This window comes from Chelonia mydas, chromosome 2 (assembly GCF_015237465.2).
Source record: "Chelonia mydas isolate rCheMyd1 chromosome 2, rCheMyd1.pri.v2, whole genome shotgun sequence".
In the NCBI taxonomy this organism is placed as follows: domain Eukaryota; kingdom Metazoa; phylum Chordata; order Testudines; family Cheloniidae; genus Chelonia; species Chelonia mydas.
The window spans coordinates 167974249-167986435 of NC_057850.1; positions in this window are offsets into that span (position 1 = coordinate 167974249).

Below are 12187 nucleotides of genomic sequence, written 5' to 3' on the forward strand. Positions count from 1 at the left end.
ATTCCCATAAAAAGTCTGTCATTAATAGAGGAGAGAGTTTTGTACTTATTTTCTTCCATGGAAGGATGGTGTAGCAATTATGAGATAGTATTTCATATCTTCTCTCATGCAACCCATCCCTGCCACTATATATTTTCCCCCAAATTAAACAGCTGCCCAGGTGGAAAAATAACTTATTTTATGTACAAATTTTTATGTTATAAAAATACACTGATTTTGAATACTCAGTTAAAATATGTTTGAGATAGAAAATGTGTGTTAAATCTTATTAAAAGAAGCAGTTCTCATAGTATTTGATTATCCTCACTTCCACCAGTGGAAATCAGGAGTTACTGCACTGGAGCCAATGGCGTTTCACCAGTTTAAGACCAGTGAAAGTAAGAGGAAAATTAGACCCATGGCCTATGTTCTCAGCTGGTGTGAATCAATGCAACTCACTTGAACTCAATTGGGCTAAGCTGATCTACACCATCTGAAAATCTGTCCCACAATATGTCAAAAATGAGGTAAGATACATTCCTCTTGTGGCTGCGTTCCATGCTCTTCCTTTTCTTTTACTCTGATTCTTTACTTTTTATTCTCACTTCTGATTATTCTACTGTACTTCAACATTCTTAAAGGTTTCAGCAGAGATGACTCTTGTATGCCATCAAAAGATCTGAAGTGGTGCAGCTAATCTTCATTGATTCAATGTCCTTTTCTTCCCAATGTTTCTGAAGATCTCTAGGCAGAAGTAAAGTGTTTTTGGTGAAATAGTTTCTCCTTGTTTCCGTGCTTCAAAGTGATATCCTTACTATTTTTGTCAAGGCTGAATTTCACAGTATTCTATATGGAAATGAATTTCAGGAATCTTCCACCTTCTCTCTTTGAAACATTGCTTCTATTTCCATGAGTTTAAAACCCTCCTTATCCTCAACCAAAGATATAAGAACAAAGGGTTGAGAAAACCAGTTTAGAAACAGCGAGAACTGTCTTACAGCTCTGATCGTGTACTAAACAATATCTGAAATTATTTGACGCTTCAAATCAGTTTACTTAAGAAAATCCCCTAAAAAACCCAGGTCAGGATCAGTTCAGCCCTAAACAAGGCATTCTTGCTTTAGCTGTTATCTTACAAAATCTATTGAAGGTCTCAGCAGGTCTTCATGCTCTTTTGAAATGTCATATGCACTTTGGTTTCTCAGGGGTAGGGAGCTCACACTGTGTTCCTTTTCTCAACCAAATGAATGCTGGAGAAAAATGATATTTGAAAATAGCAGCTGAGCCAGTAGACCAGAAGAGAGGCTAGACCTGCTGGTGAGACTCTGTGCTTCTTGGATCAGGCTGGGGAATGAATGAATGGATGTAAAAAGGGATTTAGTGAAAGGTGGGATGAAAAGCATCATAGAGAAGAAAGAAAATGGGAATCGGAAAGAGATCTGCCAGAGAACAGATTTTTCTTTGAGGGGAAAAAAAGAGGAAATAAAGTGGGATCAAAACTGCAGGCAGTGATTTTTTCAAAGGAGACTTGGATGCCTAATCTTATATTTGAGCTTTTTTGAAAATTCCAGCCTACAGGAATAGTCAAAGGAAGAGCTGCGATGTTGTCAGAAAGATTGGGCTATGTGTGGAGAGAGAAGGATGGATTACAGTGAAGGGAAAGGTCAGAAAAGACCTTAGATAGAAGTGGATAAGTTCATTTGGATCTTCTTCATACTCTGGTGCAGTGATTTGTAGGTGAACTTGAAATATACATTATTTCTCAATCTTCCTTGCGAAGTGGCTGATTGAAGTTTAGGGGAGAGATCCATTGCTGCTGTAAATTGGCATTGGTCCATTGACTTTAACTGAGGATTTTCCCCCAGAAGTCCAGTAGGTGAAAAGTGCAAAAAAAGACTCTTGTGAAAATGTTGAGGGAAAATGTGTGCCCCCCCCCTTTTTTTTTCAAAATGTAAAAGCTTCCAATAGAGCTTTTCAAGAAAGAGACACGTGGGTCCCATCTCCCCACGAGCTTCTCAGAATTGCCCCGTCTTCTCAGAGTTGTGAGGGATGATGTTCTTATGGAAATAAAAGCATTCCAAAATCTGAGGAACTCTGAATGCTGATTATGGTGGGTGAGATGATATAACACTAGGCCAGGCTATACACACTTCACACTGGGGGCAGTCACAGGGCTCTCTTAATTCTCTGCATAAGCTTTCCAGACTGTGGGTGACTGTGTAGGGAGAGACTAGCCTGCAGATGACTGCTGTGCCCCACCCTGAACAGGTGGCTGAAAAAGAGTGGGAAATAGAAAGAGCCTTGGCTCTGCCTCGGCAATGAACTGGCCAGTGAAACTGCACCAATCCATAAAAACTACCAGCTATGGAGATGGTGCAAGGTACATCCCACTTCAGCAGAAAAGGGGAGGCAGATTGTGACGCTCTGAACCCCATACTATAAGCAAGCCCTATGGGAGGCAGTGTTACCTAGTGGATAAGGTTCTAGATAGGGAGACAGCAGAGCTGTGCTCAATTCCCAGTTCTGTCAGTCCTCTGCTGTGGTTCCTTGGGCATATACATTTAGTTTGTATACTCTCTGAAGCAAGGATGATCGGTCACTCAGTACAGTGCCTAGTACAATGGGTCCCATGTCTCAGCTGGGGCTTCTGGGTTCAACTATGATACACATGAAATAACTAATTCACGTGAATGACAGGAAGGCCCACCCCAAATCACCAAATTCTGCATTTTTTGAATGTCAACTTAATTTTAAAAGTAGAAGATATATTGATTTTTATTTATAGACTTATCCAGTGTATCCTCTTCACCCCAGCAACTGAGTGACTAGCCAGGATACTGTTCACAGAATGTATTTTGTTCTTTTATGTTGACAAATGTGATTTTAGTTTTTAATTATTTAAGGATTTTTAATTATTAAAGACAGTAATTCACAGTAGTTGAGTAAATTTATTGTTGTACATTTTTCTGAAAGTAATGAAGTCTTAATTATCAGACCTGACTGTAGCTCTCCACTACTTAATCTTTTACGAGAAGTAAGGTAGGGATGTCAGGTGTTTTGTTTTGTTTTTTCTTTCCTGTGAGCCTAATTGTGTTTTCAAATTATCCAAGTGGGAAATGGTGTGATTCTGCCATAAGTGACCTGGTAGTAAATGCCTTCCGCTGTGAAAAAGGTTAATCAGCACATGTAGTTTGCATAGTGTTCCCGATGGACTTGTCTACGCTAGTCTTTTTTCTTTAAAATTTCCTACCCTTGCTTGCACTGCCCTTGCAGGTCCACCAATGGAAGCATTAATGCAAATAGTGTTCACACAACCACTGGTTATCTAACCCTGCTCTGAGTATGTCTAGACAATACAGTACTATAAAATCAGATACTTGAACCACATCTACACTCGAACTCTCTCTACTACTCTACACCTGGAGCTGCACCATTCCTAGCACTGATGTGAAATGTTAGGGGGTGGGAGGGACTGGTATATACATGTCTTATGATATCATCATTTTAGGGGTGGGGGTTCCTAGCATTTTCCATCTTTTGGAGTCCAGAGTAGTCATCAAAGTTGGCCTTCTTGTTTAGAAATGAGGTTATCATTTAAACCAAACCTTCTCATTGTTCAGTCCATCCTGTGTTAAGTAGTGAGTTTAATCACCAATAAACAAACACCAGAAGACATAAATTAAAAATATCAAGAAAGATTTCCTTATTTTTCAATTGCAATCCTATAAAATAAGATTATAAAACACACAAAATTCAATAGAACAAGGTGGCAGGCACAAATACTATTAGACTGAATCACACAGTTTATGGTTTTTTAATAGAAACATATTTAGGGAGCAGCAGTAAACACAACGGGCCAAATTCATTGCTGGTGTAACTCAATTTTATTCAGTTATGTTACACACAGAATAAATGTGCCAAAACATTTTAATGAGAGATGGACTGTGAACATAACATATTTAACAATGACAAATAGAGCTTGTTCTTTCTCTGCAATATTAGGAAATCAGCAAACATATTTTTTGGTAAGTATCAATTCTGGCGAGTTATTATCTTCGGCTAGATTGTAATCTAACTCCTAGCCCTGTGTAAGAGGAGGCACACAGCTGCATCTTCCCAAGAGAAGTCTGAAAGGGGAATCCTACCTGAGGATTCATACTGGAAGCCTGGCTGAATCTAATCAAAAGACTAGAGGCTGTTCCTGTTACTCTGTCCCAGTTTAAACTGCTACTTGAGTGTGCTGTATTTATAAATATCCCTCCTGGATATTAATTGAAAACATGCAGAACATTACAAGGTGCAGCTCACTTTCCCATTTGCACTGGCTCATCTGTGTTATCTGGTTGCCTGGGGGACAGAGCCAAATTTCCAGCCCTTTCTGTCCACTGCACAAACCATTTCATTGCTCACCCAAGTCACATGGTATTGTTTCTCCTCCCTGAATCTCAAATAACAAAGGACTTTCAAGACGTCTCCATGAGCATTTCTCCTATGAATATTCTGAATACCTATTCACAGAAGCACTTGCAAAAATATGTCTGTCTACAGATTAAACTGTGTGTAATGGGGGAGGGAGAGGAGTTCAGTCTAGTTCATGTAACTCAATTGAAAAAGATCTTTTCTGGCCATGTAGATGGGACCTCTGGTGTGTCTCGACCAGGCAAAAGGTGTGTTTACAAAACGAGCAATCTCACTCAATTTAAATAACATGATCTGAAACACCACTTAGCAGCTAGCAGTTTAGAGGCTACGATGAGAAGGGTGGTATAAGAACCTGAATAAAAGCATGTGGACACAGTATAAACTGATCTTGTGTGATTAGAGGGAAGCTAGACAGACCCTTGAAAAACAAGTGTGCCACAAAAATTTTCTCATAGACATGGTGATGGGTAAGGAATTAAAGGGGTCACAAACAACAATAGAGTGATTTTTTTTTAATCCAAATCCAATATTTTTGAGAGTAACTTACTTCAGTTTTTGCCCAGCTGTATCTGAAGAGGACAGCCAGTGGTCTCTGAGGAAGAATGAAACCTCTAACTAAGCTTTCCTTATGGACGTTGAAGATCTAGTGTTGTAATCATGCAAAAATCTTTAGGCAAAATAAGAATGCTAGGTAACCAGTAGTCAGCAGCACTCTATAGTCCCTTGGTTTCATCTACTCCCTGTTAGGACAATGGCCGGGGGTGGGGGGAGCTTTTATTGTAGGGTTCTAGGCTAACTTTGTCTGTACAGTCTATTGTAAAGGCTTCCTGTTCAGTACTATAGCATAGCCAACGTAAACGTGCCCAGATGCATTACTCTAGAGCACTGGTTCTTAACCAGGGGTACGTGTATCCCTCAGGGTATGCAGAGGTCTTCCAGAGTGTACATCAACTCAGGTAGATATTTGCCTAGTTTTACAAGAGGCTACATAAAAAGCACTAGTGAAGTCAGTACAAGCTAAAATTTCCTACAATGACTTGTTTATACTGCTCTATATACTATACACTGAAATGTAAGTACAATATTTATATTCCAATTGATTTATGTCATAATTACATGGTAAAAATGAGAAAGTAAGCAATTTTTCAGTTATAGTATGCTGTGACACTTTTTTGTATTTTAAGTGAGGTGAAACTTGGGAGTATGCAAGACAAATCAGACTCCTGAAAAGGATACAGTAGTCTGAAGCACTGGCTCTCAACCCTTCTAGAGTACCTGAAGGAAAAACATTTTTTTCTCGTGTTAACAGCTGTGCAGTTTATTGCACCTGTACTAGAAGGAAGGATCTCTGGAAGTAATTGCTGTTTGGTATACTAGCCAATTTTCATTTATTTATTATTTTTAAGTGTATTAAAATTGTAAATGTGTGCATTTAGCGATATGAATACCATTCAACCAGGTTTACAGAATGTAATGCATAGATCTGGATTCAGTTTAAATGAAAAACAAAACAAAATATTGTGTTCCCTCCATTTCTCTTTCTTTAGGAGGAAAGATCCCTTTGCTAAGATTTAAAGAGCTCTGCTGTTCTTTCAGAGTTTCTTCTCTTTGTCATTACTTTTCTATACATGGATGTGGTGCTGTCTGTGAACTGAAAGACTATGACAGCTGATGGAAGTCTTTCAACGGGAGTAGGCTTCCAGAGTTGTTTCTGGGTGTGACTTTTAAAAGAGGTTTTCATGCAATAAAACACACTGTGCTGTGCTAGGAGATGGAGCATGTGCCATGCATGTTAGGGTTTTTAAACAGCTTTGTACTGGCCCAGGAAGCCTATTTTGTAGAAGAATTTATAACATTCTCCATTATGTATGACAATCTATAAACCATCAGGAGGTAAAATGTGTTACAAATAGAGGCATACCCACTGACACAGTCTTTGCCTTTTAACTCTGTTCATAAATCAGTTTAGCATAAAAACTAGGGCTGTCAAACGATTTTTTTAAAATTGCAACTTATTGTGAGATTAAAAAAATAGTTGCAATTAATTGCAGTTTTAATCACATTGTTAAGTAATAATAGAATACCAAATTAAATTCATTTTAAGTATTTTGGATTTTCTACATTTTTCAATTATACTGATTTCAATTACAACACAGAATGCAAAGTGTACAGTGTTCACTTTATATTATTTTAGATTACAAATATTTGCACTAAAAAAAAGAAATAGTATTTTTCAGTTCACCTAATTCAAGTACTATAGTGCAATCTCTTTATGGTGAAATTGCAATTTACAAATGTAGATTTTTTTTATTTTATTTTTTTTACATAACTGCACTCAAAAACAAAACCATGTAAACTTTAGAGTCTACAAGTGAACACACAAAGGGGTATATGAATGTTTAGCATTAATTCCCTGTAAGCCAACCCTGTAAGCCATGTCGTCAGTCGCCCCTCCCTCCATCAGGGCAACAGCAGACAATCGTTCCGCGCCTTTTTTCTGTGCAGACGCCATACCACGGCAAGCATGGAGCCCGCTCAGATCACTTTGGCAATTAGGAGCACATTAAACACCACATGCATTATCCAGCAGTATATGCAACACCAGAATCTGGCAAAGCGAAACCGGGCGAGTAGGCAACGTCAGCGCGGTGACGAGAGTGATGAGGACATGGACACAGACTTCTCTCAAAGCACGGGCCCTGGGAATGTGGACACCATGGTGCTAATGGGGCAGGTTAATGCGGTGGAATGGCGATTCTGGGCTCGGGAAACAAGCACAGACTGGTGGGACTGCATAGTGTTGCAGGTCTGGGACGATTCCCAGCGGCTGTGAAACTTTTGCATGCGTAAGGGCACTTTCATGGAACTTTGTGACTTGCTTTCCCCTGCCCTGAAGCACAAGAATACCAAGATGAGAGCAGCCCTCACAGTTGAGAAGCGAGTGGCAATAACCCTGTGGAAGCTTGCAACGCCAGACAGCTACCGGTCAGTCGGGAATCAATTTGGAGTGGGCAAATCTACTGTGGGGGCTGCTGTGATGCAAGTAGCCAACGCAATCAAAGATCTGCTGATATCAAGGATAGTGACCCTGTGAAATGTGCAGGTCATAGTTGATGGCTTTGCTGCAATGGGATTCCCTAACTGTGGTGGGGCCATAGACGGAACCCATATCCCTATCTTGGCACCGGAGCACCAAGCTGGCGAGTACATAAACCGTAAGGAGTACTTTTCAATAGTGCTGCAAGCACTGGTGGATCACAAGGGACGTTTCACCAACATCAACGTGGCATGGCCAGGAAAGGTACATGACGCTCGCATCTTCAGGAACTCTGGTCTGTTTCAAAAGCTGCAGGAAGGGGCTTTATTCCCAGACCAGAAAATAACCATTGGGGATGTTGAAATGCCTACAATTATCCTTGGGGACCCAGCCTACCCCTTAATGCCATGGCTCATGAAACCATACACAGCCACCCTGGACAGTAGTCAGGAGCTGTTCAACTACAGGCTGAGCAAGTGCAGAATGGTGGTAGAATGTGCATTTGGACGTTTAAAGGCGCGCTGGCGCAGTTTACTGACTCGCTTAGACCTCAGCGAAACCAATATTCCCACTGTTATTACTGCTTGCTGTGCACTCCACAATATCTGTGAGAGTAAGGGGGAGACGTTTATGGCTGGGTGGGAGGTTGAGGCAAATCACCTGGCTGCTGGTTACGTGCAGCCAGACACCAGGGCGGTTAGAAGAGCACAGGAGGGTGCGGTATGCATCAGAGAAGCTTTGAAAACCAGTTTCATGACTGGTCAGGCTACGGTGTGAAAGTTCTGTTTGTTTCTCTTTGATGAAACCCCCCGCCCCTTGGTTCACTCTACTTCCCTGTAAGCTAACCACCCTCCCCTCCTCCCTTCGATCACCACTTGCAGAGGCAATAAAGTCATTGTTGCTTCACATTCATGCATTCTTTATTCATTCATCACACAAATAGGGGGATAACTACGAAGATAGCCCAGGAGGTGTGGTGGAGGAGGGAAGGACAAGGCCACACAGCACTTTAAAAGTTTAAAACTTTTTAAAACTTATTGAATGCCAGCCTTCTGTTGCTTGAGCTGTCCTCTGGGGTGGAGTGGCTGGGTGGCTGGAGGGCCCCCACCATGTTCTTGGGCATCTGGGTGAGGAGGCTATGGAACTTGGGGAGGAGGGCGGTTGGTTACACAGGGGCTGTAGCGGCGGTCTGTGCTCCAGCTGCCTTTGCTGCAGCTCAACCATACACTGGAGCATATTAGTTTGATCCTTCAGCAGCCTCAGTTTTGAATCCTGCCTCCTCTCATCATGCTGCCGCCACCTTTCAGCTTCAGCCCTCTCTTCAGCCCGCCACTTACTCTCTTCAGCCCGCCACCTCTCCTCCTGGTCATTTTGTGCTTTCCTGCACTCTGACATTGTCTGCCTACACGCATTCAACTGTGATCTGTCAGTGTGGGAGGACAGCATGAGCTCAGAGAACATTTCATTGCCAGTGTGTTTTTTTTCGCCTTCTAATCTTCACTAGCCTCTGGGAAGGAGAAGATCCTGTGATCCTTGAAACACATGCAGCTGGTGGAGAAAAAAAGGGGACAGTGGTATTTAAAAAGACACATTTTATAGAACAATGAGTACACTCTTTCACGGTAAACTTTGCTGTTAACATTACATACATAGCACATGTGCTTTCATTCCAAGGTCACATTTTGCCCCCCCCCCAGCACATGCCTAGCCCCTCCCTCCTCCCCATGGCTAATAGTGGGGAACATTTCTGTTCAGCCACAGGCAAACAGCCCAGCAGGAATGGGCACCTCTGAATGTCCCCTTAAGAAAAGCACCCTATTTCAACCAGGTGACCATGAATGATATCTCACTCTCCTGAGGATAACACAGAGAGATAAAGAATGAATGTTGTTTGAACACCAGCAAACATACACTGCAATGCTTTGTTCTACAATGATTCCCTAGTATGTGCTACTGGCCTGGAGTCGTAAAGTGTCCTACCATGGTGGATGGAATAAGGCTGCCCTCCCCAGAAACCTTTTGCAAAGGCTTTGGGAGTACATCCAGGAGAGCCACAAATGCCAGGGCAAATTAATTATTAAACATGCTTGCTTTTAAACCATGTATAGTATTTTAAAAGGTACGCTCATCAGAGGTCCCTTCTCTGCCTGGCAGATCCAGGAGGCAGCCTTGGGTTCGGGGGGTACTGGCTCCAGGTCCAGGGTGAGAAACAGTTCCTGGCTGTCAGGAAATCTGGTTTCTCCGCTTGCTTTCTGTGACCTATCTACAACATCATCATCATCTTCCTCGTCCCCAAAACCTGCTTCCATGTTGCCTCCATCTCCATTGAAGGAGTCAAACAACACGGCTGGGGTAGTGGTGGCTGAACCCCCTAAAATGGCATGCAGCTTATGATAGAAGTGGCATGTTTTGGACTCTGACCTGGAGCGGCCGTTTGCCTCTCTGGTTTTCTGGTAGGCTTGCCTCAGCTCCTTAAGTTTCACGCGGCACTGCTTTGGGTCCCTGTTATGGCCTCTGTCCTTCATGCCCTGGGAGATTTTGACAAATGTTTTGGCATTTCGAAAACTGGAATGTAGTTCTGATAGCATGGATTCCTCTCCCCATACAGCGATCAGATCCCGTACCTCCCGTTCGGTCCATGCTCGAGCTCTTTTGCGATTCTGGGACTCCATCATGGTCACCTCTGCTGATGAGCTCTGCATGGTCACCTGCAGCTTGCCACGCTGGCCAAACAGGAAATTGAAATTCAAAAGTTCGCGGGCCTTTTCCTGTCTACCTGGCCAGTGCATCTGAGTTGAGAGTGCTGTCCACAGCAGTCACAATGGAGCACTCTGGGATAGCTCACGGAGGCCAATACTGTCTAATTGTGTCCACAGTACCCCAAATTCGACCAAGCAAGGCCAATTTCAGCACTAATCCCCTTGTCAGGGGTGGAGTAAGGAAATCGATTTTAAGCCCTTTAAGTAAAAAAAAAAGGGCTTTGTCATGTGGACGGGTGCAGGGTTAAATCGATTTAACGCTGCTAAATTCGACCTCAACTCCTAGTGTAGACCAGGGCTTAGATGCTTCTCACCACAGGCTGGCTGGTTGTCCTTCAGCCAGGCTCTCCCCTTTGATCAGCACTTCAGTCGCTGGGTGGTGATGTCTGTAGATGGAGGTGGAAGAGAGAGAGGAAGAGCATAGCAAACGTCTCTCCTTTTTATTATGTTCTTTCTTCCCTCTTGGCTTCCCCCCCTTCAGAGTCAGGTGAGCATTACCTAATCGTAGTCCAAAACTGACCACAGGAAGAGAGGTGACTCACTCGAGAGTCGAACGGATCCTTTGTTGCTGCCTAGGCCAGTGTCCTTTGTTCCTGTGAGGCTGGGCTGGGTTTTTCCCATACATGCCCTGATGAGATGTGAACTGCCTCTCTGATCTTGGAGAGTTGTTTTCCTGGGCTTGCTTTAAGCCATGAAGACACCTTTTCACCCTCATAACTATATACATGAAATTACAACCTATAACATTACTATAACAACAATGCTCAGTGAATCATGAGCCTTCCGAAGACACCCAACATGACAAACTTTGCATTAGATACCACACAATCAAATTATAAGGATGAACATGGGGATGTAGGGTGTTCCCCCGAGGTACAAAGCGTCACAACATCTTTAAGCAAGGTTCTAGCATGAGTCTTAGGAGAAGAAGAGCCTTACATTCCTATGTAGGGTCTTCGAATCTGACACACTGTTGCAGTATAAAATTGGTCCTAAATGGACCATAGTCAGGGACGTCCACTGAAGAAGAAACACAAGCAATAAACATACAGTAATTATAGTCACAAGCTACTGCTAAGAATTTCTCATCATCTCACTAGCTAGAACAACATTTATCTGGGCATATGTTCCTGGTTTCTAAAAGGAGATGAAAAGTTCTTGTAAGGTGACCACCTATGTTCTAAATTCACTGGTGAAAATCCTGGTAAAACACTCTACATAGAGGAACATAATATGCAATTAACATGACAATATAGTTCTTTTCAACTATATAGTATCTCCCATGTGAAGTTTTCAATGTATTTAATACACATATTTGCATTCATCTTCACCACACCCCGGCAAAGTAGGACAATAGGAAGTGCTATCTCCATTTTAAGGATGACGCAGTTGAAGCACAGGCAGGCCATGTTCATCCAAGGTGTAAATCCATTGACTTCAGTGGATGAATCTGGCCCAAAGAGATGTATGTGATTTGCCTTGTAGAAAAGCACTTCAGTGAATAAGCAGATGTGAATTGCAATCTGATATATAAAGTCTCTAAATATCTTCCCCTTTTGTTTAGTTTGTTGATCAAAATACCCCAATAAATAAAAAGCTGTTACATTTGGCAATATGTTCACATATAACACTGTGTATTTTCCACCTAAAGACTTCCAAGTCAACTGGCTAATTATTATTATTTTCTCCTTTGGTATTAGAAAAGCATCTCCAAACAAGCAAGAGACTCCTGTTGTTGAGCACTCGATCGTTCTTTGAGGATTTATAGACCAGATTAATTAGCAGACGGAACAGGAATCATTGTCTAACAGCTTCCAGTTCCACATTAACAATCTGTGATTTGGTGCTAAATCTCAGGAGGCAGCACTGCTATTTATGGTTCTATTTAGTGCAGGACTGCTCCTTCTTGCCTGCTCCAACCTGAATGAAAATGCCAGGGTAGCCCACAAGATGAGGCAGGTTGTAACAAACAGGATGTCCTGGATAATGC